The sequence below is a fragment of the Gekko japonicus genome, unplaced genomic scaffold (assembly GCF_001447785.1).
Source record: "Gekko japonicus isolate JY-2015 unplaced genomic scaffold, Gekko_japonicus_V1.1 scaffold2214, whole genome shotgun sequence".
In the NCBI taxonomy this organism is placed as follows: Eukaryota; Metazoa; Chordata; class Lepidosauria; order Squamata; family Gekkonidae; genus Gekko; species Gekko japonicus.
In genome coordinates this window covers 33,982-58,755 of record NW_015162546.1, presented here as the reverse complement: position 1 = coordinate 58,755, position 24,774 = coordinate 33,982, and the positions used below count along the sequence as shown (strand labels likewise).

General features: G+C 44.2%; 1 protein-coding gene across 2 annotated transcripts in view; it reads right to left on the bottom strand.

Moving 5' to 3' along the window:
* The window catches only part of LPIN1 (lipin 1), a 148,943-nt gene that overhangs the window by 121,421 nt on the left and 2,748 nt on the right, over positions 1 to 24,774 (bottom strand). The window lies entirely within an intron of this gene.

Below are 24,774 nucleotides of genomic sequence, written 5' to 3'. Positions count from 1 at the left end.
AACCCCGGGGTTACTCTGGCCGGGGGGTTAATCCGGCCTGTTACACCGGTGCAGTTTATGCCGGCAGAAACGCGGTCACACTTACCTCCCTCACAGCGGAACCCATCGCAATACGCCCGTCCACACTCGTCTTCGGTTTGTTTGTTTTTTAACTTAGTTTGTGCATACGCATAGGCATATAATGGCGATCTTCGTGCATGCGCAAAAACCCCTGTCGTACATTTAAACTTTAAAGGTAAGGACTTACCTTTAAAGTTTAAAGAGCACAGTAGCCTCCCTGAGGTCCCGGACGCCTCCGAAACGCTACAGTAAAGCCCTTTTCTTTTTTAAAAAATACAAACGGCAGGGCGAATCTTCGCCCAAGCGCATATCGCCGTCTTTTAAAAAAAATGGTAGGCGAAAATCGGAAGCCTCAGGCTTCCGAACAGAAGTAGCTGTGCATAATACAAACGGCAGGGCGAATCTTCGCCCAAGCGCATATCGCCGTCCTTTAAAAAAAATGGTGGGCGAAAATCGGAAGCCTCAGGCTTCCGAACGGAAGTAGCTGTGCAATGGTGGAGAGCGATCAGATGGCGAGGTACAGCATTTACAACCGTTGCACTCAGGATACCACCACTTGGGGACCTAGTGGCAGAGTGCAACGGTGTAAAGGGCTTTACAACGGTTAGGGACAGGAGGCAGATGTTCGTCGTCTGAACGCCGGTAAGTACAACGATTGCAACCGGCACCTATACCGTTGTAAAGCCCCCGTCTGAACACACCCAAGGTGTCTTCTTATATTTGGCTTCCAGTACTGCAGTAGGCAGCACATCATATCTTAGCAGAGTGAAAGCCCTCCTATAATTGGGATTCTCTAAACTGTTAACATAAGGCATCAATAAGGGCCTATTTAGGGTGTTCAAATCAATTGTAGCACTTTTCAGTCTATTCAGATCGTGTTGTCTTTCAACATCTAGAATCCTTTGTTTTACCACAGACCTCGCTTAGCATGTCTAGTGCTTGACAATGCCTTTGCTGTCCAGTCCCACACTGACAACAGAAATAGCAAGTTTATCAAGTTCCTGGTGGATTGCCAATGCCATACATGGCCAGTTCACTGCATTTGTATGGAGGTCTGTATTCAGCTAACTTCTTCAGTGTAGTTATCTTCCAGTAGTAACATATTATTTGAGTTCAGAAGATAAAAGTACTTTTCCCAGGAGTAAACACTTGGGGTCACAGTCAGACACAAGCATGCAAAGGAGGAATGCCATAGATGTGCTTTCCACCCCAGCTACATCCTGAAGTCTGCTGTTCAGAGACCAAGATATCCAAAATTGGAAAGGAAAAGAAGGTATGAAACACCTCACTGCCCCACAGCTTCTGCAGGAACAATGCCAAAAACAAATGCCCAGCATATTAGATATATGGAACATATTCCCAGCAATGATCCTGTGGAGGGAAGGAGATACAGTCAGGGCTATTTTGGGGCAGGAACGCACAGGAACGGAGTTCCAGCTGGCTCCCAAGTTGGCCACGCCCAGCAGGAACTCATTAGCATAATAGGCCACACCCAACAGCAGAAACACATTCGGATTGGCTACATTAGGGGTGTGTGGCCTAACATGAAAAGGAGTTCCTGCTACAAAAAAGCCCTGGGTTTTGCCAACAAACAAGGTAAACAGAATAACAAGCAAAAGGTAGGTGTGGCTGGATAACCACACTTCTGGTAACATGGGGGTGTGGCCTAATGTGCTAATAAGCTGTGCTGTCAGGGGTGTGGCCCAATATGCTAATGAGTTCCTGCTGTTGGGTGTGGCCTATTATGCTAATGAGTTCCTGCTGGACTTTTTCTACAAAAAGAGCCCCCCAGAGAGCTCTTGTATGTCTTTGCTCTCAGCACTTTTGCACTGTCACAGCTATTATGTGACACACCAGCTATTTTTCCCAAGAGTGTCCAGTGAATATGCATGAAGACAATATTTTATGGGAGGCACCTATGATGTTCAACTTCTAACCCACGACAACTGTGACTTTGGTACAAATGTTACAAATATTACACTTCAAACACGAAGACCACAAACCTATGCATGCTTACTTGAGAGCAAAACAAGAAGCTAAAACTAGTCAATGCAAACCCAGTCTCTTATAATAAACTCTCTATGTGTGTTGACAATTTAGTTTTCCTCAGACTTCATTGTATACCTATTATTTATTCTTGTTTAATCACCTCATTTTCGGGGGGAGGGCTTAGTGGGAATTCTATACAAATAAACATGCACAGCATGGGGCTGTAAGACTATTATCTTACTGAGTATGTAGGACAAATAGTTCTTACCCCTTACTTTTCTGACCTATTACCCATTGAGCATGCGTCACTGGACTTGGACTAGAAACCTGATCTGATGTGACTCCTGCAGCCTCATTAAATATTGGTACAGTGCATCTGCCAAACATCTATTAATAAACTACTTTTCTGTCTCTTCTATGGAGCAATGCCATGATCATTACAGTTTCCCTCTAAGTCCTCGTCATATTCTCTTTGAGACTTCACAGAGTTTCATGGGGAAACACTGCTATATTATCTTAGCTTATGAACTCACACACTCACAGGGTAAGTTTACAGTCAAAGCTTCTCTTGCTACCTGCTACACAGCTCAGTTAGCACTGTAATTAATGGGAAACATTTATAAAAATTATATTTTGAGACTGGATATTTTGTGACTTTTGTAACTTTAGGGGGAAATTATTGGGTGTGTTGAAAAAGTTTGTGTACAGTAATAGAAAACATTCTATTCAATATTTCTAATATAAACACACTATGAATGGAAAAGTATTAAAAGTCAAAGAATTGTTTAAGTTGTTTCATGCTAAAGTTGGCCTCCAGCTCTCTGCAAACGTTCCCGCCAATGGTACATCTGTATATATTGAGCCATTATACTAAGAATTCTATTCTTTTTTTCTCCTCATGATACTAGACACTGGGAAGCAACATGTCCATTCCTGAGGAAAAATAAGATGGATAAGAAAATGTAGCACTCTTTATATTCCTTACCAATACCAGAAAATTGTTTATATTGATAGGCCACTACTAAGAGCATTTGTGAATGCTTTATAACACCACAGCAACTTAACCAGCAGATTGCAGGAGAACACAAAGGCTCTTGATGTTCAAATATCCACATTTCTGTGACATCACAGCAGTTCAATTAGTGACTGTGGAGGATTCAGACTGACACATTTTGATATTCCTATTTTTTCATATTATAGTAAATGGTAGATTTCCGCAACACATTTGCATATCTGCAAACACAGTCGAGCACCCAAAAATGTGCATTTGTGCTGCAGACGGGGAGAGGTACAACCCAGACAAGTTGAAACCAATGAAAAGTGTTGAGAGAGGTAGAAGGAAAAAGCATCAGTGGACAAGAGCCTGCATAGTAAGATTCCCAGTTCCCCAGTGGGAGCTGGGTATCCCCCATCCCCCAGCCCCAGGAATATTTTTTGTAAATGGCTGTTGGGCCTATAGTGTGATGTCACTTCTGGGTTTTCCCTGGAAGTGATGTCACACCTCTCTAGGATCACTGGAAACTCTATGGTAAAACCATATAGTTTTTGGCGATTCCTAGACAGGATTGATGACCGTTCCAGGTTTTCCCTCTTAAGTGATGTCAGTCTCTTCTAGGAATTAACAAAAACTCTATAGTTTTACCATCGAGTTTCTGGCATTCTGAGAGAAGTGCGATGTCACTTCTCAGGAAAACTCAGGAGTGATGTTGTGCTGTCACTGATGGCCACTCCCCTATGACCTCCCCATCTTTCCATGGTTGCCAGGCCGGACCTGGCAATGCTATGGTACAGTCTTTTCCACCAATGTAGTAGGGAAGACCAGCTCTTTAATGAAGTAAGGTAAGACAGTGGCCTAAGTCAGTGAATTCAGGGGGGTGCAAACTCTGTTTCCACCTCCACTACCACTGTCTCGTCCACATTGCCCTCACCGCCAAACTTCCACCTGCCATTCATCCCCTCAACATACCTGGTAGCTGGAACACAGTGTAACAAACTGTGCACGCCGACCAGAGCTTCCTAAACACTCACAAAACCAGAGGATGGACTCAAATGCTAATTTACTGCTCACTCTCTCCCTATATATATGGACTGGTTATTTCCATTTCATTGTATCTGAAGAAGTGTGTGTGCACATGAAAGCTTTTACCTTGAATAAAACTTTGCTGGTCTTAAAGGTGCCGCTGGACCCAAACTTTGTTATACTGATGAACTATACATTATGTTTCTACAACAGGGCAAATAGAACCCCTGGGGCTATTTCCCAATCAGGAAATTGTTCTAAGCCCTTTCTCTTTGATGGAAGGTTTTTGCATCAAATCCCCAGAAGCGGAGAAGGGGTGTGTGTGTGTGTAGTGTATTCAAAGCTGCCTTGAATGCATGATATGTTGTGAAACATCTAATTGAAGTGTAATGTAAAGCTTCGTCCTGGGCTAGGATCCAAATCCATCCAATCGTGTTACTAGCCCAGGAAGCACCTAACCAATCACTTTCAAGCAAGCTCCCTGAGCGGGAACATCCGTGATTGGTCCTTATGTGAACAACCTTATTGGTTGGTATTTGTACAGTGGGTGTGGCTACATTAGCCGGGAATGTTTAAAAGCAGGACAGCTGCAACGTAAAGGCTGTTCTGGCTATCAGATGTTGATCCGTGTTGGAGTTGTGTTCGAGTTGAAGAATAAAGTTGTGTTCTTGCTGAATCACTCTCCGACTGCTTTGTTAAGCAAGTGACTTAACAAGGGGGGACCGTGAACATACTGGAATTGTGAGAATATACTTATTCCCAGTCTTCTGCAAGCACTCTAGCTGTTTCTCAACAGGGCAGTTCTTACTTCCTGTTTTCAATAAACTTCAACAAGAGCTGCTCTGGTTTTTGGCCTTAAGGGAACATTAGTAAATTTGTGAAAACAGTTTTGAGCCACCCTCTATTTTTCTGCATCTGTACAAGAGCATATGCTTTTGTTTAAGCCTTGAACCTGGACTCTTGTTTAAGCCTTGAACCTTGACTGATCCAACAGCATTCACAGGGGTTTTTTTAGGGGCCAGTATGGAATGCTTGTAAGAAAACAGACAAAATTATACCTCCTGTCTTCTGCTTTGAGCCCATGAAGAGAGTCAATACCAGTAAGAAATGTTAATTAATTTCCCCCCCTTACAGATATGATTAGTCCACTACTGTGTATCTGAATGAAATCAGTTGGAAGCTAGCTTACCAGCATCCTTTATGAAAGTGAGATCACTTTTGAGATATCCTTGAGGTGTCTTTGCTGAGACCGAAAAGATCCCAAGAGTCTCTTTTAAATCTTGTAGGAGCCTTCTTGGCAGAAAGATCCAAACACAAGTTCTAATTTTACAGCATTCTGGAGGCCCCTCTTTCTAAGTCTTATCTCAAACCTTCCAGTCCCTGCGATTATTCACTGAAACTTCCAGTTGCTGCTTCACATCCAAAGTGAACTCCAGAGCAATTACACATGCAAACAAATGGTGTGCTCGTGGCCCAGAGAAAACTTTGGAGTGCTGCAGACATGACATAAAAGCATATATTCAGGCTTTGCAGCACCAACCTGGAGTATTGCCACATCACAAGTCAAACATTTGAGGCAGCTTCATGAGGAAAAGAGCCGGCTCTTTTAACAATGGCTAACTCAGTCTCACTTGTTGCCCTCTCACTCCTTACCACTGTTGACTCATTTTGATGCATGCACTGAGGTTAGTATCTGCAGTGATTTGTTTATTTGTGTTAAGGATCTTGAACACCAAAACACACATGCCAACCCCCTCCCCCAGATTTAACACTCCCAGTGCCCAGGGGCCTCCCATCCCTCCAGTCCTCACAATTTAACTGTGGCTACCTTTCTAGTGTTCACAATATTTAAAAAAATTATTTATTCTCTGGCACATAGGTAGTTATTCATATATTTATTTAGACACTTTTAATCTGCTTTTCTCTGCTCAGTGTGGACTCAAAGCAATATACTATATCAAAAACAACAGAAACCCAACAAATACCACAAATATTTTAACCCAGGTACTTTAACAACAGATCTGTCGACCATCAAAAGACGAATCCTCAGTACGCTGTGTAGGGTTCCCAGTACCCCAGTGGGAGGGGGGGAAATTTAATGGCCTTCAGGGCTGATGGTATAATTTCACTTCTGGGGAAAATATGGAAGCGATGTCATGCCTCTCTAGGAAACACTGGACACTCTGGGGTTTTACCATAAAATTCCTGCTAATTCCTAGATGGGTGTGGCCGTGCTTATGGGTTGCCAATGGCCACTGCCCCAATCCACCTCCTGGTCTCCTGCTGGTCATCAGGCCAGGCCTGGCATTCTAGTGGTGATGGAGGGTAAAACCAGTCATGACGGGGAGGCTGTTTTTTGAGGGAGAGGCACCTCCTTGAAAAACAACAACACCCAGGTCTCAAAAGGATTGGACCAGGGGGTACAATTCTATGGGCCCCCAGAGAAGGTGCCCCTATCCTCCATTGCTTTCAGTGGAGGGGGAAAAGGAATTTAAAGGGATCGGGATCTACAGCAAGTGAACTCTGAAGGCATTTAAAGGGCTCACAATCCCTTTAAACACCTCCAAGCAGCAAGTTCACCTGGAAGGCATTTAAAGGGACTGCACGGAGCTCACTCACCGTGGAGTTGCGTGGCTTAGAGAAGGCATTTAAAGGGACCACGGTACCTTTAGTTGTCGTTTAAGTTTGGCTATCTGGTGGTTTTGAAAATCCCAAATATTCGGATATCCAAAATTAAGCTCCAATCAACAACTGTCTTTTTAAAAAAATCCTAAAAATACCAGTAAGGTATTTTCCAGGGGTTTTTGGCTCAGTTTATGCTGAATGCACACGCCTATTGAGCATGTGACAATGTAAATAGATTGTTAACCAGGAAAAAATAATACAAGACAGAAAATCAACAACATGACACCTTGATGTGACATCCCAAAGCTGACCTCTAACTATTTCAGAATGTTGGCTCACCTAGAGTCAGCTTCTAAAAATACCAACACTCTGTAGGTAGATACATCCTGATGGGGAACATAAACTTTCCCCTTTCCCTCTGCTTCCATTCGGTATTTATATCCTTTGGGTCATATTCAGCTTCTCAGATTTTGTCCTTAATAGGATCTGCAAGTCATAGCAAAGCGAATTTGGGAATAGAGATGTCATTTCTTTGTTTGCTTGCTTGATACATACCCTGCTCCTATGTCTTATATTATGGAACCCAGGGCAGCTCATACAGGGTCCTTAGTTCTGCATTTTGGGTCTGGTTAGACACAAACCTTTGCTTCAGTATGGCTGCTTTGCTGACTATACTTTAGGACTGTGATATCAGTGAGGTGGAAGAGAAATCACGATGTAATGTCACTCATGTCTTCTCTGGAGGATCTAAAACCACTCCTCTGCTTTTTCAGTAGATGACAGCCATCCTGGGATGGAGCAGGGTCACACCAATACTGCCAAAAATGGCTGTGTTCGTTAATTGTAATGTACTGAAATAGCTTACTTGAATCGCCACATTCTGGGTCATATTCAGCTTCTCAGATTTTGACCTTAATAGGATCTGCAAGTCATAGCAAAGCGAATTTGGGAATAGAGATGTCATTTCTTTGTTTGCTTGCTTGATACATACCCTGCTCCTATGTCTTATATTATGGAACCCAGGGCAGCTCATACAGGGTCCTTAGTTCTGCATTTTGGGTCTGGTTAGACACAAACCTTTGCTTCAGTATGGCTGCTTTGCTGACTATACTTTAGGACTGTGATATCAGTGAGGTGGAAGAGAAATCAGGATGTAATGTCACCCATGTCTTCAAAAATGGCTGTGTTCGTTAATGGTTATTGATTGTTAATTCATGCATTCATCCATCACTTTAATTTTATTCATAGTAACTCTATTCTTGGTAATGATTGCATGAAAGTAACTTACCAAAGTATGAATCAAGCGTGCTACCAAATACTATATGAAGAAGTTATATGCCTAAAGACCTTGCCAGGACAACAGCCCAAGCTGAGGCTGGCTTAATGTGAAACAAAAACATCCCACTTCCTTTTTTCTTCCACTTCCAATGCTGCCCTAGATCCAATGGAACGTCTGCGACATCTCCTAACCAACATACTCTAATGAGCAGATGTATGACCGGGGATGCTCGCTAGGACGTACTGTCTGCTTTTCAAGCTCCCTATGATTATTTCCCACATCGAGAGTATATGTCTGCCCAACTGACTGAATGATAATTTTTAACTAATTTAATACACTGTGGTTAACATTGCTATAATTGTTTTTAAAATTACAGGTTTTCTTTTTGTATATAGTGTGGGCTTGTTTCCCCCCCCTGCAGCTGAATTATGATGATATCCAAGCAGGGTGACCAGAGGCACAGTGAAGTTCAAAGGTGCCCTTTGGCAATTGCTGTGCCTTTCCCCCTCCCTCTGAAACCACTTTGCTTCATCCACTTAAAGTCTGGAACTGCACTCCTGTGTATAGTTAAAGGTAAAGGTAAAGGTTCCTTTGCTCGAAAGCCAGTCGAGTCCGACTCTAGGGTTGCGGTGCTCATCTCTGTTTCAAAGCCGAAGAACCAGCGCTGTCCGAAGACGTTTCCGTGGTCATGTGGGCGGCATGACTAAACACCAAGGTGCACGGAACGCTGTTACCTTCCCACCGAAGTGGTACCTATTTATCTACTTGCAATTTCTTGCTTTCGAACTGCTTGGTTGGCAGGAGCTGGAACTAGAGATGGGAGCTCACTCCGTCATGCGGCACTCTCGGGTCTCAAACCGCTGAACTACCGACCTTCCACAGCCTACAGTTCAGCGTCTTAACCACTTGAGCCACCGCAGGTCCATATATATAGTAACAGTATAGTTACTAAATCACAAATGCCACATGGGGTTCCTACTACTTTGTCACCAATTCAGGGCAGAGAAAATGGTTCTAAAATCGCTGCCCTTTTATCTTAAGCCAGGATCGTTCTGACTTTAAAAGTGTTACTCCTGCTTTACAGTGCTGTACATAGGTGAGATGCGAGTTTGCTCCCACAAATTTTTAGTAGGGGATTTGCTGACCCAACATAAAGCTTGCATTTATTGTCCTTGAAGTCAAAGGAATTCAGTACATTGTCACCTGCTGTGGAGGAGGCCTGTGCCAATCCCCTAAGCAACTGCTTCCATCTGCATCCTTTGTTACTGGATGAGCAATCTAAATTTTCAAAGCTAAATGTTCATAAAAGAGAAATCAATCTCTTCCAATGGGCAGAACATAAGCTTCTAGGTGGGTGGGTTTCCTGACATCTGTTCCCTCCAGTGTCTAGGCCTCAAAGCAAAATGTGACTTAATTTTCTTAAACATAACTTGAAGCGTACTGTAAGCCTTAGGATAAAGGGCAAGGGTTGCATCAAAAAAATTACAGGTTTTCACATAAGGTGGAAAAAGGACATGGGAACCAGTCTTATTAGGCACTTTCACATATGCTGAGTAGTACACTTTTGCTCCATTTTCAATGCCCTTTGCAACTGGATTTTACTGTGTGAAACAGCAAAATCCACTTGCAAATTGTTATGTAGTGATATGGACATGTCTGGACACGTAGCACTAACGAAGCCATGCAGTCTAGCACACCTTCAGGATTTAGAACAATAGCCAACTTGGATCCTAGTGCAGACCAATAGGTTTGCCCAGATCCTAAGGTTGACCTATGAGGGACTCTTACACTGTAAATAGCCAATCATGGGAGTGGGGGGGGGGTGCTGGGTGTTGTGTGCTGCACGGATAAAAGCAGGGTTCGAACCCGGCTAGTTTGTCTTTAGTTGAGCTGAATTCCACTAATAAATATGAGCTGATCACTTGCTACACGTCTGAACCCAGTACATTATACAAATGAAAGCTAAAGTGGATTGAAAGTGCATTATTCAGCATGTGTGAAAGTGTGCAAATTGTGAATTTATCTGAAAGCTCTTCATTCATGCAAAAAAGCTGGCACTCATAAGTCTTTGGTCAACAGGTGTTACAAGGAGCAGTGATGCCAAGTTTGGGGGGCAGAAGCCCAAGTTTCCAACTGTGTAGGCTGGGTCAGCACAACTGTTCCATTATAAATAACCTTGTGCCCTTTAGTGGTTCTCATCTGCTCCCAAGAGGCACAAAAACTGCTCAGCTTCACTGCCTCTAGACTGAAGAGGAACCATGTTTAAAAGCCAACAAGGGCAAGTTCATGTTGACATGTTTCATTGGAGCACCACAGCATCAAGCAGCGATGGATTGCTTTCAGTATTTCTGTTTTGCTTCTTGGCTAACAAAAATCTTTTAAAACAAGCAAAAACAACCAGCAAACAACAACAACAGCAACTGGTGGGGGACCAGATGGTCTTAAAAGTGCAGCAATTTAAAAAAAATTAATCCAGTAACAGCAATGAGCTGAACACGCAATAAAATCAAGTAGCAGAAAGGACCATCTAAAGAAGGAGTTCTTCTAAAAAGCCCAATTTGTACCTGATGATGAAGGCTAAAGGTGTTCTCACATTCAAGGCAGAAACTTTATCCTGCAGTTGCATGTTCTGTAATCCTGATGTCCACTCTCTTTAAGTACTAGAAGTGAATCAGGCAGCTGGGAAGGAGATTTGCAGTGGAGAAATGGCAGGAGGGAGAAGGGTTAAACACCCATTGCAACAGAAATCCTTCTCAATAATGCTTGGCAGCAAAGAAGCTGTTGTCAGGATTATATTTATGATGACTGCAGCCTAGATCATTGCAGGAAGTATTCAAATGCAGAGTAATTAAATGATAAGAAATCTATAGTGCAATCCTCAGCAGAGTTTGTTGCAAGTAATCAAATGTAATTAAATAAGAACTCTATAGTGCAATTATACCCTTCTACATTCAGTAAAATCAATGGGTTTGGGAAGTTATAAATTTGTTTAGGATTGGATTGCTAGTGATGTACATATGGGTGTGAACAAAGTCTTAATTATAATTAATGAAAACATTTGAGCAAGACCTTATGAAATTTCAGCAGACACGGGGACTGAGTAGAATTCCACAGGAGAGGGGGGTTTTCTTTAAAAAAACACAAGAGTATACGAGCTCCAGTTACAAGCTGTATATCTGCATTGATCAAATATAATCAAGGTTTAAGTTTAGCACAGTTTGATGGAAGAGGAAATGTACAGGAAATAGTAGCCCATAATGCTTTACTGCAATTCGTACTGAAATCAGTTGTTCAAAGAGGGGTGCTTTAATTACTGGAGGGCTGCCTACTATGAGGCAAGGCAAAGTGGCCAATTTTGGGACCCCTTAAATGCAGCATTGGGTTAATTATTATATTTATTATTATATGTTTACTACTATGGGATGTCTCTGGGATTTTCTCTTTTCTACTCTCCCACCCCAAAATATCCTGAGCCATTGCTGACACTGAGTTGATGTGTGCACTTGTTGGGCATTATGTAGAACGACAGTCTCTATGTCAGAAAGAATTCTGTTGCATGAGAAGGAATGGGATTTAGGGGCTAAAAGATATGCAGAACCCAGAATATGATTCAGCACTGTGTCCTTTAGTTCAACCCTGATATTCTGTTCAACCCCAAAGGGTTTTGACTAACTCCTGGGCTAGAATACCAATCCAGAGGCCAAGTAGGAGGCACTAGGTATTTAACTCGAGTGATGTTATTGCATTGCAGTCATTCTGTAATAATAAGTAACATGAACAGGGCTCTAGTCGGGGGGGAGCTCTCAGGTACGGAGCTCCGGAAGTGAACCTCTAGGGGGCGGGGTGGTCACGAGGTGAAGCCCCGCCCCCTTCTTTACCCCGCCCTCTGCTTCGATCCTCATTCCGTTTGGGAATGAGGATGAAGCAGGAGGGTAAGTAGCCGGGCCTTCTGACACACTTCCGGTGATGTCAGGGGGTGTGGCCTTCTGTCACTTCCGGTGATGTCAGGGGGCGTGGCATATGCAAATAAGTTATGCTAATGAGTTATGCTAATGAGCTCCGGCAGCTCTTTTTCTACAACAAGACCCCTGAACATGAATAAGGTATATCATAAGCCCCTGGCTCCATCCATATTAGTCTGAATTTCAGTTTGAAACATCTGCAAGCTTGGTCCTAATAAATCCTCCTTAAAATCCTGTGGTACGGAAGAAAACTGGCTCAGTTTGTTCATAGAAATCGTGTTTTGCTTTGCTTAGTATTGCAGAACAGTCAGAGGACTCATGCAGAACCTGTTCTTCAAGTTTCCAGTCTGTAGCTCATTTTTGTTCGGCGGCCATTAAACTAGCTTAAGGGTGAGTCTTTTATTGACACTGACGTCTTATTCTGTCTAGTTGCCTGTGCTTTGCCTTGGGCATGCCAGTTTTGTGAAGTAACGTAAGAATCACCTGACTCTTGCTTATTGCTAATTCTTATTTCTACACCCACAAGTAGAATCCTGCATCCCACTGAGAGATGCCTTATACATTCCATTACGTGCTAGCCATGACTCCATGTCATCCCCAAGGCATTTTATAGCTAAGGGTATTCTGAAAAGGAAATTTATTTTTTTTAAATCTCTGTCTAAACAGACAGCATAGAACTGATGTCTGTATGAATTTGGAAGAAGGTCTCCTTTGCTCTGAATTCTACAATCTCTCAAAGACATAAGCTTCCTCATATAAACTGATATCCTTAATTTTCATGCACTTCATTATATTTTGACATAGTCCAGGGAAAGTTTTCAGCCAGAGGACCACATATTGATTTCCCCTTTCTTTTGATGGCTCTGAGCTGAACACTAGCTCTTCCTGTTTCCAGTACCGCCAGCACCCTCATCCCATGTTGCTTTAGGGTTGCCAGGCCCACCTGGCCACAGGCAGGAGATGGGGGGGGGGCTAGGGTTGTCAGGTGCAGGTTTGGAAATTCCTGGAGATTTGGGGATGGAGCCTGGGGAGGACAGGAACCCAAGTGGGGTATGCCACAGAGTCTACCCTCCATAGGGATGTCATTCCCCTGGTAGGGACGGGGGATTCCCCGATTTCGCAGGCTGCTGTTCACCACCGGCCAGCTGGCCGACGAGGAAAGCCCCATCCCCAAGAACGACAATGGGCAAGATTTAAAGGGCCCTCCAGCTGATTAGCTGGAGCACATGGCCCAGTGATTAGCTGGAGGGCCATTTAAAACGTGCAGGAGATAAGGGAGTGGAGCAGCCACCAGCTGCGTGCCTGAACTGCAAGCGCTGAATTTGCCACTTGGAGTTCAAGTGGGGCAGCCACCAGCTGCGTGCCTGAACTGGAAGCGCTGAATTTGCCACTTGGAGTTCAACTGCAGGTGACCCCCGCTTGTAAAAAGCATTTAAAGGGACCCTTTAAATGCTTTTTACATGGGGGGCCACTGGCGCCTGAATTCCAAGCGGCAAATTCACCACTTGCAGTTCAAGCTGCCTCCCTAATGTGATGTCATCACGTTGGGGACATCCCCTACCCCTCCAGGGATGCCCCCCAAAGTCCCCTGCTGGCGAGTGGACAGGAACTGGCAATCCTAACCACCACCACCCCCCAAAGCATCCATTTTCTCCACAGGAACTTATCTCTATAGTCTGGAGATGAGCTGTAATTCCGGGAGGTTCCCAGGCCCCACCTGGAGGCTGGCATCCCTCTTTTGCTTTCAGCACTCTCCCTCATTTATATGGTGAGCCACCTGTGCTAGAGATCCACAAAATGGCCGGTGAAGAGTGGAGATCTAATTGTGGCCCTGCCTCCCAATGTGTGGAATCGCCTAGTCACCCAAGTATGTCCAGAGATACTGATTTTACATGGCTTCCTTAATATGCTTGAAACATTCAGACATTTATCCAGTGACATGGGAGTTGTTTTCCTGTGATTTGATATTACACTATTGGAGAATGTGTGTGAATCCTCCAGACCACATGGGCAGGGTCATCTGTGTGATATTTTCCCTTCATGATCACCACCTCACCATGAGGGAGAGTACTGAACAGGTAGAAAATAACCATACAGTTATGAATGGACCCAGATAGGTTAAATATTTTACACAGTACCATGAGGTCATATGTAACAGCTCCCAAGCTACTGGCAGTGGTGTTTAGAAGGGGCCTAACTCTGTTGAATGGAATACCTACTGAAAATACCTTACTGTCTACTATTAATCATACTCAGGATGCATGGCATTATGATAGTTTACAGTTACTGGAGCATCTTTGGTTTGCTAGGAACTTAAGGTGATCTCCCAAATATGCTGGTACCAGCCTCTGGAAGAGTAAAAGATGCTGGTTCCAGGCGTGGAACACTAGTATGATGTACACCTGACCACCACCACTCTCTTTTTTCTCTGGCTGCTTCTTGGAAGCAGCAACCCTTGAGTTCCTGGGGGTCCCATGGAACTGGGAAAGTCAAGTAATTTTTTTTATACAAACCTTATTTTGTGTCTGTATGATGGGACAGACAGGGGCACAGAGAATCTTTGTCAGGGGTGGGGGTGAGCTGGTTCTTGGATGCCCTGAACGTCATTACTATTCTCTCTCTCAACTTTCCTTTCCAAAACTTTGTGAGAAATTGTGTCGAATGAATGAATGTTGTTTCCTAGATGGCAAGCAGAAGTCTAAGACTTGTTAATTAGTATAAGGCTGTAGGAAGCAATATAATTCGTATTTTTTTTTGTTTCATATACAATTCTCTCTAGCTGTAATCCTGCATAGTTATATGTTGGGTCAAAAATCACACATGCATTGCAAAACATCTTAAATCACCGCTCAGATCATGGCTGTTCTCCTGCTTCAGATAATGCACACAGCCGCCATTCACAAGATAATGTTTCCCCATTTTAAAAATCACCACACCCTCAGGTTCTCAAGCTCAGCTCACTTTTTCTAGACCTGAAAATGAAGACAAATCCAGCAGGCATGGAATCATAGAGTTGGAAGGGACCTCCAGGGATGGGACCTCCATCTAGTCCAACCCCCTGTACAATGCAGAAAATTCACAAATACCTCCCACACACACACACACACACCCAGTGACCCCTGCTCCGTGCCCAGAAGATGGCAAAAAATCTCCAGGATCTCCAGCCAAACTGGCCTGGAGAAAAATTGCTTCCTGATCCTAAAGTGGCGATCAGCATTTCCCTGGGCATGTAAGAAAGGGCCACAAGAACTAAGCACTGATACAACCCTTCCTGCCCTCCCTCTTATGAACTGCGTAAGTTAACAGAGTCAGCATTGCTGTCAGATGGCCATCTAGCCTCTGCTTAAAAACCTCCAAAGAGGGAGAGCCCACCACCTCCTGAGGAAGCCTGTTCCACTGAGGAACCGCTCGGTCAGGAAGTTCTTCCTAATGTTTAGCCAAAAACTCTTTTGGTTTAATTTCAATCTGTTGGTTCTGGTCTGATCTTCTGGGGCAACAAAAACAACTCCATACCATCTTCTAGATCTTCTTAAATTGTGGTGCCCAAAAGTGAATACAACTCTAAGCGAGGTCCAACCAGAGCAGAGTAAAGTGATACCATCTCTTCACGTGATCTGGATGCTATACTTCTGTTGATACAGCCCAAAATCACATTTGCCTTTTTAGCTACCGCATCACACTGCTGACTCATGTTCAGTGAATTGTTGCCAAGAAGCCAATCCAGATTGCACTGTTGCTCTCTATGCCTTGCTGGACTGAGAAGTGGGTGCCAGGGCAATGGATAGAGCTGTGGTCCCAAGCGGAGTGCCCCAGGCTGGTCTACGGACTGTACACTGTGGCCATTGCAGCCTTGTGCCAGAGGTGCATGCCAAGCCAGATCTGGACCCAAGACAACAGAAGACGTCTGCCCATGCTCCCTGTATCTGCACAAGCACTGTGATGCAGGCCACCAGCCCCGGTCCTCATGGACACAGAAGCAGCAGCAGACCAGAGAGGAGCCATGTTCTGGAAGAGGCCAGATGTTCCTGCAAAGCAGCCATGAAGGGATTGCTTCTCCATCACGCAGCACATTCCTTTCACCCCTGAGTCATCTTCAAGCAAAGTCTGTTGCCCAGCCAGAAACAAAAGATGCGATGGAGCCTCCCTGCCACCGATCCAGAGGCAAGCATCAAATCCTTAAAGGGATTGCACCCTCCTCTCCCTCCCCTTGTCTCCCACCTTCCCCAAGAGGTGTCACTCCCAGCCACACATCAGCCCTACATTGTTCAACCATCATTTCCCTTTTTTTAATTATTATAATACTTTTTTATTAGTTTAGCAAAGAAATACTACAGAAAGAAAAAAGAAAATAAGAAACAGAACAGAAACAACTAACAGAATGGATACTATACTCTTACATCTTCTTTTTATTATCAGTATAGTTACAGAATCTTTGTCTTTTAGTAGTCTTTGTAGTTAAAAAAATTCAAGGTTTAAGTTCTCCAAGGTCTTTTTGTATCCAACTGTAAAATCTCGCCCATTTTCTTTCTAAGGTTCCTTCTAAATTATCATGTAGTTGCAAAGTTAGTTTGTCCATTTCAGCTGCATCTAAAAGACGGAAAATCAACTCTTCCTTTGTAGGTGTCTCTTCTTTCTTCCAAAGTTTTGCATACAAAATTCTAACCGTAGTTACAATTTGTATAACCATATATACATCTTGTTTGTTAAAGTTTGGAGGTACAATATTTAATAAAAACAATTCTGGTATAAATGGTACATTTGTGTCAAGTATTTTTTGAATTATCTCATTAATCCATATCCAATATTTCTTTACAGCATCACATGTCCACCACATATGGTAATAAGAGCCAGTTTTTAGCTTACATTGCCAACATACATTTGACATATTTGGATACCATTTGGCAGAATTTTCAGGAGTCATGTGCCATCTATAAAACATTTTATATATATTTTCTTTATATGACACAGCTTTAGTAAGCTTTATATTAACTTGCCATACCTTTTCCCATTGTTCTAATTGTATATCATGACCTAAGTTTTGTGCCCATTTAACCATTACTTTTTTTGTACCAAACAAATGCATGCCAACCCAACTGTAGATCATGTCCTTCCAACTTTAACAACCTTGTATCTTCCAGTGTAATCCATTCCTCCACCCATGTGAGAGCTGCTGCTTTATAGTACAATTGCCAATCAGATAATGCAAATCCTCCTCTTTCTTTGGAATCTTGTAATAGTTTTAACTTAATTCTTGGCTTTTTACCTTCCCAGATAAATTGTTTTATAAGCTTTTCTAGCTCTTTAAAATATTTTTGATTTTTTTTATCATTGGGATTGTCTGAAATAGGAAAATCAATCTGGGTAAAATGTTCATCTTAATTGTTGCTATTCTTCCCATAAATGATAGTTGCAAGCAATGTTCCCTCTAAGCTATGGAGTCCTGTGAGCAAAAATTCTACTTTGTGAGCTACCGGCATTAAAGTTGTGAGCAAGTGATTTGGCTACTGCATGAATGAATTTGCTCTGGAGCCATCCTTCGTGAGCGAAGGCAAAAATGTGTGAGCCAGAGGCTAAAAAACTGGGAGCTAGCTCACACTAAATCAGCTTAGAGGGAACACTGGTTGCAAGTGCTTCCAATTTTCTAAATCCTTTTTTATTTCCACCAAAAGCGTCACATAATTATCTTTATACAATGAGCTACATCTGTTAGTTATTGTTATTCCCAAATATTTAACTTTTTTCTGTACTTCCATTCCTGAAAAATCTTGTATGATTTGTTTTTGATCTTTGGTACAGTTTTTAAGCAGTAATTTTGGAGTTTTTAGGTTTATTTTCAGGCCAGCATACTGCCCATAGTTTTTTATTACTTGTAAAAGTTGAACAATTGAAGTTTGTGGTTCTTCTAATATAAATACCAAGTCATCAGCAAATGCTTGACGTTTATACTCCTCTCCTTTAAGTAAGTTCCATAATTTGGTCATCTTCTCTAATCATGTTATTTAAAGTTTCCAGTGTAAAAATAAATAAAAGCGGGGATAATGGACACCCTTGTCTTGTTCCTTTCCCATTTTTAATGTTTTGCGTAAGATCACCATTTACTATGATACTTGCTGATTGTGTTATGTATATTGCTCTCACCATGGTATAAAAATATTCTCCACAATTCCAGTCTAACAGTTGTTCCAACATAAAGGACCAATTAAGATTGTCAAAGGCTCTTTCCGCATCCAAAAATAATAGTGCCATTTGTTTTTCAGGGTGTGCTTCAAAAGATTCTAATACATTCAAGATGGTTTTCGCATTGTTTCTCATTTGTCTTTTTGGCAAAAATCTTGATTGGTCTTGATGAATTGTTTTAATGAGAACCTTTTTCAATCTGCCTGCCAAAATAGATGCATAAATTTTATAGTCCACATTGAGTAGTGAAATTGGTCAGTAATTTTTAATTTCACTTTCATCTGTATCCAGTTTATGAATTAAGGTAATCAGTGCTTGATTCCATGACTCTGGTAGTTTATTTTGTTCAAATATATTCTGAATAGTGTTCTTCAATGGTAATACAATTTGATCCTCAAATATCTGGTAAAATTCTGCAAGTATCCCATCTGGGCCTGGAGTTTTCTTCTTCTTAGATTTTTAATATCCTCAGTTATTTCCAAAAAGAAAATAGAATCATTTAAAAATTTTCTTTGTTCTTCTGTAAATTCTTTTTTATTATATTTTTGAAAAAAATCTCTTATCTGAGCTTGGTTGCAGTTTCCTTCTTGATACAGTTCACTATAGAACCTTTTGGCTATACTTTTTATTTCTTTGTGGATATTTTTTTCTTCACCTTTTTCATTTTCCAGTATTTTTATATATTTCTTGTCTGCCTGTTTCCGTAACTTGTATGCCAACCATCTAGTAGACTTATTAGCATTTTCAAAGTAATTTTGCTTTGCAAACATTATTTTCTTTGCAATTTCTTGTGTTAGCATGTAGTTGAGTTGGTGCTGTAAGTTTTTAATCTTTAGTCTTATATGTTCTGTTGAAGGCTCAGATAGCATCTTTTGCTCTTCTTGTTTAATTTGTTCTTCAATCTGGGTATATTTCTGTTTCCTTTTTCTCTTCACCCATACATTTTGCCTGATAAACCATTCTCTCACATATGCTTTAAAGGCATCCCAAATTATATCTTTAGAAATCTCTGATTGAATATTTGCTTTAAAGAATTCTTGAAATTCTTCTTTGGATCTGGTAGTAAATTCTGTATCCTAATATATAGTCAAGCCAACAATGTCCCAAAGAGAGAAAAAACGAATTTTCCACTATATAAAGAAAAGAAACCAACTTTCCAGCTATCTCTCCTGTTGCAGGGTATTTAAACCAGCTCCTTGTCTTTGTGTAGTTTAAAGTGCCTGGGTTGCACTTCCATGCCAAAAACGCGTGTGGGGGGGAATCCTCCACCCGTCTCTCTCCGCCCAGGGCTTTCACTTTTAAATGGCTCTCTTTAGGCAGCAAAACACCTTCAAATTAATGTTCCAAGTCAAAAAGGGCAGTTCAGTTACTTACAACAGATGAGTGAAAGTTGATAGATAAGATACTCTAGTTGGAGTGTAGCTCCGTAGATCGGTCATGCCTCTGTGCTCAATGGCTGCTCATGAGCACTTCCTTCCTGGTCCATGCTAATAAGGGGTCTACTTGGGCACTACCGTGCCCGGGAGCCCCCAAATCAAACTCCCCACAAGAGCCTCCCTCCGGGATGGCTCACTGGGAGAACAGATCACTCCAGACCTCCCGCTGGGGCCAGGAAGTTTGGGGGTTCCTCAGGAGTCGCCCAGGAGCCCTCCGACAATAGCGTGCCGCGGACGGGAAGTCCAACCATAGTTTCTTTAGTCCTATCCAGCCTAGGGTATTGTTTTTACTACATTTCCCGGGAACCAGTGACCACTGGCTCTTGCCTCTGTTCACAAATTGGCTGCTTAAGGGGAACTGAGTCAGTCACAGCTCTCTCGGAGCTCTCACCCCCACCCCACCTTTTAGGTTCCATCCCTGATCAGTTTGGGACCACTCCATGTGTGTCACTGGCTGGCTCACGATCCATTCCCCTTTTCTCTTTTTCTTTCCTTTTCGCTGCACTGTCTACTCGTCTTGCCAGACAGGTAACGCATCACCCACCAATGATATTCCTACTAATGCGAAAGTCGCTGTCTTTTCTTACCTAATTATTCCTAGTTCTGTATTGAGTGTGGATTTGTGCTAGTTATTAATGTATTATTGCTAATTATTAAGTAAAAGACCAATTATCACATCAACCTGGTCTCCTCATCTATTCATGGGCTCTGGGAATTCTGACTCTGGTATAGACAGGTTATGTCCAAGGCTCCCTCTAAGCTGTGGAGTCCTGTGAGCAAAAATTCTACTTGGTGAGCTCCCGGCATTAAAGTTGTGAGCGAGCGATTTGGCTGCTGCATGAATTAGTTTGCTCTGGAGCCATCCTTCCTGAGCTAAGACAGAAATCTGAGAACCGGAGGCTAAAAAACTGTGAGCTAGCTCACACTAACTCAGCTTAGAGGGAACACTGGTTATGTCCCTGTGCTATATGCCAATTGCCCTTTAATATTAGAATTCCACCAAGCTTGATAAGGAAATAAGGCAATTCAGCTAACAGTATGGTCTACTAAAACCCCTAGATCCTTTTCGCACATACTACTGCCAAGACAAGTCTCCCCCATCCTTGAGCAGTTCTGCCCTCTCTTCATCACCTGTTACAATTTCACTTCCCTGTCTCCGCAATGGGCCTACCATGTCCTTGCTCTTTTTCTTACTTTGAACATAAGAACCCTTTTTTGTTGTTTTTAGCATCTCTCGGCAGCCTAAGCACATACTGAGCTTTAGCTTTCCTCTCTCTCTACAAGCACTGGTTATTTGTTTATATTCATCCTTGGTTATAAGGTCCTCCTTCCACTTTCTAAACGAATCTTTTTATTTCTCAAGTCAAGCCTCCCGGGAAGGTCGCTGTGTCAGGGCAGTCTTCATGTTTAAATTGCTGCTATTAATTTGCAAAATATGGTCTGGTATCCTGCTTTGAAAAAACTTTGAAACACGCCTTTTTCCTGCTTCGAAAAAATCCTTGACACACAGCTTTTATGCTGGCTTCTGTGTCAGCAGGACTTGATGTCCCTTTAATTAGGATACACTAATGAGGTGTGAACAGTTTTCCTCTCAAAGAAGACTCTTCCTGTTTGATGAACTCTCTGTACATAAGGCCTGAGTTCCTAGTGCTGAATCCTTTACAGGTTTTGAACTTTATACATGGAGAAACAATGATTGTAACGTTCCCATGCAATTCTATTATTTATTTATTTATAATTCTATTATAATTTTTCATATGTTATATGTAGTGCACTGTTTGTTTAAATATAAAATGAATTTGAAAGAATTGTTAATTAGTAAGGTTATCACAGTTTTCTCTTTTGGTACATGTGCTTCCATGATTCTCTCTCTTTGTTCGTTCTGTGAACTTAGACAGTTCATGAGTGGGTGGGCAGGAAGGGTTGTATCAGTGCTTAGTTCTTGTGGCCCTTTCTTACACACCCAGGGAAATGCTGATCGCCACTTTGGGGTCAGGAAGGAATTTTTCTCCAGGCCAGTTTGGGCAGGGATCATGCAGGGTTGTTGGTGTGTTGTTGTTTTTTGCCATCTTCTGGGCATGGAACAGGGGTCACTGGGTGTGTTGGGGGGCACTTGTGAATTTCCTGCATTGTGCAGGGGGTTGGACTAGATGACCCTGGAGGTCCCTTCCACTGGTGTTGTAGCTGTGTTCCCATGTGTGTTCCATTCTGGGGGGGGGGGATGAGGCTTGCTTCTGCCTCTTCCATCATTAATTAGCTCTGTGACCCATCACTGAACAATTATTTGTTTGTTTTATTCAGTTTATATCCTGCCCTACCCTGAAAGCAAGCTCAGGGCATCTCACAGCATACGAGAGGAACAATAAGTAGTACTTTATAAAGACATCACATCATTTCATCTAAATATGTTACTTAAAATAATACCTGATGGCAGCTTAACAATTCTTAAATACAGTGCATGCTGCAGCAATGACAGGAAGGGCACCTTTCTCTCAAGTAACTAAGGTCAGCTGCAGGGGTCGTTTCGTAGAAAAAGAGCTAGGGGAACTAATTAGCATAACTCATTAGCATATGCCACACACCCTGATCAGGGGCCCAGCGGTGGACCTGCAAGGCTGGCGGGAGTGCGAGGAAGCCCCGCCAAGGCCCTCCCTGGCTCCAGGCAGACAGGGGTGGGGAGAGGCGGGGAGGAAGCAACTTACCCTCCCTCTTCTCCTGCCTCCTCCTGGCTGAATGAGGGCCGGAAGCGGGGCGGCTGGAAGCAGGGGGCGGGGCTTCATCATGTGCCCCGCCCCCCGCACCTCACCCGGGGGAACTCTGATCTCAACTGGGAGCATGTTCCACCAGCTCTGGTCAGCTGGTACTAACGTCAGGTTGGTATAAGTAGTGCCCTCGACAAATGAGGTAAATTGAGTATATTGACTGAATTAAGCCGGGAAGGCTGGTGCCATTTGAACATCTGCCACCTTGGCCAAAGACCTGATGGAACAGCTGTTTTGTAGGCCTTGCAGAATTGTAACAAATCCCACAGGGCCCTGATCTCAACTGGGAGCATGTTCCACCAGGCAGGGGCCACAGCTGAAAAGGCCCTGGCCCTGGCTGAGGCAAGGTGGATGTCCATCGAGCCGGGGACTGCTAGGTGGTGGTGCTCAGAAGAGCACAAGGCTCTTTGGGGCACATATGGGGAGAGAAAATCCCTGGCCATATAGGGCCCTGAAGGTTACTACCATAACCTTGAATCTGATCTGGTACTCAACTGGTAACCAATGCAATTGGTACAGCACTGGCTGAATGTGTGCCCACACAGACATCCACTCAGCAGGCACGCTGCTGCATTTTGTACAAGCTGAAGCTTCCGGTTCAGAGTCACAGGTAGGCCCATGTAGAGTGAGTTTAGGGTTGCCAAGTCGTTACTGTATGCAGAGTGGGGGACTCCAGAGCTGCTCCAGGAGTCCGTGTGTGCGCGCCGCAATTACATCAACTGGAGGTGATGCAACCGCGTCAGGCACGCCAGGGGCGGGGCCACAATCATCCAAGGGAAAACCATAGAGTTTTTCCTCGGATGAACGCAGCCCCGCCCCCGATGCGACTATGTCACTTCCGGGTGACGTGCTGACGCCGGGCACATCGCGTGCTTTGGGGGTGGGGTTCCCCCTGGGGCCCGATCCACCGGTGGCGGGTAACGGGTCTCTTGGGCGGGGGTTTCCCCGCCCCCGGGGGGACTTGGCAAGCCTAAGTGAGTTGCAGCAATCTAACCTGGAAGTTACCATTGCTTGGGTCACTGTTATGAGGTCCTGAGGGGAGAGATAAGGAACCAGCTGCCTGACCAGCCAAGGATGGTAAAAGGCTGATCTGGCAACCATGGTAACCTGGGCTGCCATAGAAAGGGAAGTGTCCAGAATCACCCCTAAACTTCTCACCCTTGGGGTTAGCATCAAAAGCATGCCACTAAGGGCTAGAAGTTGGATTCCTGATCCTATCCCTCCCCCCATGACTCAGGTGCCAGATCTCCATCTTTGCTGGATTCATTTTCAGCCGACTCTATTGCAACCAGCCAGCCATGGCCTCCAAGGACCTGGCCAGATCTTCGGGGGGGGAGTCAGGCCATCCATCCATCCATCCACAGGTACAACTAGGTGTCGTCAGCATACTGATTATAGCCCAGCCCAATCCCCGGGCGAAGGGGGTGCATATAGATGTTAAATAACATTGGGGAGAGGATTGCCCCTTGTGGGATACCATATACCAAGAGGTGACACGGAAATACCCTCTCCCCCAGTGCCTCTCTGTCCCCAACTATGGAGGAAAGAGGACAGCCGCTGCAGAGCAGTCCCCCCCCGTATCCCCACACCAGCGGCTAACCATTTCCTGATCTTGTTTCCTTTTGCAGATACTAACAAGTGCTTATTTTTTTCCCTAGGGGGCCTTCCTGTCCTGCAAGCAGGGCCAGCCCGAGGTTGTCCTGCGCTCTAGGCGAGCGCAGGTGCCAACCTCCCGGCTGGAGACCATCTGACCACATCTGGTGGCCTCTCTTGCCTGCCCCCCCCCCGGCGTGTCTTTGAAGGATTGGCACGGAGCCCCTACGCGGGGGAGGGGGGGAACCTGGCCCAACTCCAGCCCCGTGAAAAAGTGCCCGGCAGTCCCTCCGTTGCCAAGCCGATTGCCAGTCTCCCCCCCCCTTCCCCTCCGGTTGGCGACTTTCTGTGCGCAACAGAGGGAGGGAGGGGAGGGGTCCGTTTTGCGGTAAAAGTGTTGCCCCCTCCTTCGGATTGAGGGGTCCGTTTTGCGGTAAAAGTGTTGCCCCCCCTTCAGATCACCTCGTAAGCCCATTTGAAAGGAGGGCCCGGCGCGAAGACGGAAGAGGACCCGGCCGGGATGGAAAAAAGAGTTCGGGTGGCGAATTAGTCCGCGTCTTTAGACGAGGTGGCAGGCCTGGAAAGCACCAGGCAGGGCAGGGATGGTTGCCACAGCCTCTCTCCGCTTCCAGGCGCAGGTAGCCCAAGCCACCCCAAGATCGAAAACCCCGCCTGGGGGGCCAGGAGCTCGGCCGGCTCTTGCGCCTGGGACCAAAGCCTGGCCCGCGGGTCGTCTGGTGCTCCCGGGGCCAGGCCTGGAGAGCCCCGCTAGACGTGGCGCCGCCCGGTCACCTCTGGAAAGGAGGCTTCAGCTGGGATTCCCGAGCCCCGTGTCACCTCTGAGCTGGGACCCGCGCAGATCTAATCGCTG